At 38.7% G+C, this 2585-nt stretch overlaps 1 long non-coding RNA gene across 2 annotated transcripts; it reads left to right on the plus strand.

The window, feature by feature from the left end:
• Positions 1-572: 572 nt before the first annotated feature.
• Positions 573-2234, plus strand: LOC131360242 (uncharacterized). 2 transcript variants are annotated; one of them, XR_009205862.1, is made up of 6 exons: positions 573-593; positions 723-803; positions 893-949; positions 1071-1148; positions 2055-2102; positions 2180-2234. It is a non-coding gene; the product is annotated as an uncharacterized LOC131360242 (long non-coding RNA). The 2 variants fall into 2 exon arrangements; XR_009205861.1 differs by lacking the exon at positions 2180-2234 and having other exon boundaries at positions 2055-2123.
• Positions 2235-2585: the final 351 nt, after the last annotated feature.

Raw genomic sequence — 2585 nt, forward strand, 5'->3', positions numbered from 1 at the left:
ATTACTAAATAAAATAATTAGAAAATGAATCTGCTTGCTATCACTAATCTATCATTTCTGTGTGTGGGAAACACTGGTCTAACATTAGCTACACTGCTAACAAACCTGGCTATATAGCTTGGCAGCTAAATATTGCATTGTGTAGAATAAAACATTAAAATCAGTAGATGGCAAAATATTTTTTTTATTATTAATGCTTGATTTTAATTTCATAGTTAGCTGAATGCTAATGCACTTGAAAACATGGCTACCTGTTTTTAAGCTCTCAACACGATACAATATTTCTCCAAATTTTACCTACTAGTTAATAAACTTGGCTGTTGTTTGTAAATGTATGATAGAAAATGTTATTTGTAATTGAAGTCTGAGTTACAGAAAACTCATTTTTTACAGACTCTGTGGATGTGCTGGGAGAAACGCTTGATACTCCATCTGTCCTCCAGGTATGTGTCAGATAAATAGTCCCATTTTAACTACATTTCAAACATGTAGGCTGCTACTAATTGTGTGTGTGTGTGTGTGTGAAGGTTGTTGAGCCCAAACTGCTGGTGCTTCCCACTGAACCTCAGGTGGACACTTCAGCTGTCATTCTGGTAACCAAACCTACAATTTATTAACTAAAGATGATTGCTGGATTGTCCATGTGACAGAATGTTAGATGTGTTGGTATGAAACTCCTAGAATAAGAAACACTTGTGAACTTTTTGCTTTACTTTTCTCAGCCTCCCAGTGCTGGTGAGCTGAATAGAGCCTGTTCTGATGATCAGGTTCAGACTCCAGACACCTTCAGCTCCCAGTCTGAGGTACTGTACAATGCTGTAGCCGAGATACACACACACACACACACACACGTCTTTACAAGTTCTAATGTTTCGTTTTGTTCTATTTCTAGTCAGTTGACATGAAGAGAGACAATGAAACTCACCATGACACTTCAGCTGTCATTCTGGTAACCAAACCTATAATTTATTAATGAAAGATGATTGCTGGATTGTCCATGTGACAGAATGTTAGATGTGTTAGTATGAAACTGCTAGAATAAGAAACACTTTTTGCTCTACTTTTCACAGCCTCCCAGTGCTGGTGAGCTGAATAGAGCCTGTTGTGATGTTCAGGTCTCTCCAGACTCCATCAGCTCCCAGTCTGAGGTACTGTACAGTGCTGCAGCTGAGAGACACACACACACACACACACACACGTCTTTACAAGTTCTAATGTTTTGTTTTTTGTTCTATTTCTAGTCAGTGGACATCAAGAGAGACATCCTCAGAGTATTCAGGGGTCCAGAGAGTCGACTCTGTGAAAGCAGAGCGATGTACCTCTTGAATCACGAGGTAATCAGTCTTTATTAATCTGATGAAGAGAATTGATATTAATGAGTATTATATGCGCACTTTTATGTAATAGTTCTTAAGTTTCATCAAAATATTTTTTGCAGGAATTCTCTTATGATTGCAGCACTGAGGACTGGTTCACTGGCATTCAGGTAAGGGATTATTGATTGTAAAATTTTGTTAACTGCAGTGACTAATTGTGTTTGTGTGTTAAGGTTGTTGAGCCAAACCTGCAGCTGCAGCCCACTGAACCTCACCGTGACACTTCAGCTGTCATTCTGGTAACCAAACCTATAATTTATTAATGAAAGATGATTGCTGGATTGTCCATGTGACAGAATGTTAGATGTGTTAGTATGAAACTGTTAGAATAAGAAACACTTGTGAACTTTTTGCTCTACTTTTCATACCCTCCCAGTGCTGGTGAGCTGAATAGAGCCTGTTGTGATGTTCAGGTCTCTCCAGACTACATCAGCTCCCAGTCTGAGGTACTGTACAATGCTGCAGCTGACATATACACACACACACACCTTTACAAGTTCTAATGTTTCGTTTTGTTTTTCCGATTTCTAGTCAGTGGACATTAAGCGCAATATGTTCTGTGTTTTAATGTGAAACTCTTGTGATACGAAGCACTTGTGATCTTTTTGCACTGCCGCAATGTTCACTTTTGTGAATGGGGGTTGTAGATGTTGAGCTTTATCTAAATGTTATTTGCAGGAATTCTCTCAATTTAAGGAAACTGAGGACCATCTCACTGGAACTCAGGTAAGGGCTTATTCATTGTGGCTTTACAAAATGTTGTGAACTGCAGTGACTAAGTTTGTGTGTTTGTGTGTGTTAAGGTTGTTGAGCCGTACGATGAGCTGCTGCCCACCGCATCTCACAATGACCTTTCAGCTTTCGTTCTGGTAAACAAACCATTCATTTATTTAATAAGCAAATCGCTGCAGTTTACAAGGTTGTGGGGTTTTTTGTTTCATATTTTTTTGGTAAGGAAAGCAACAGAACCTTAGATGTGTTTGTATGAAACTGTGATGACAAGAAGCACTTACGATCTTTATGATCTACTTTTTACAGCCTCTCACTGCCAGAAAACTGGACTTGGCCTGGAAGAATGTTCAGTTCCTCTCTGACTACTTTAGCTCCCAGTCTAGGGTATTGTACAGAGCTGCAGCTGAGATACAAACACCATTAGTTACAAGTTCTAATGTTTAGTTTTGTTTCTGTATTTCTACTCAGTGGAAGATA

This window comes from Hemibagrus wyckioides, linkage group LG10, assembly GCF_019097595.1.
Source record: "Hemibagrus wyckioides isolate EC202008001 linkage group LG10, SWU_Hwy_1.0, whole genome shotgun sequence".
NCBI lineage: Eukaryota > Metazoa > Chordata > Actinopteri > Siluriformes > Bagridae > Hemibagrus > Hemibagrus wyckioides.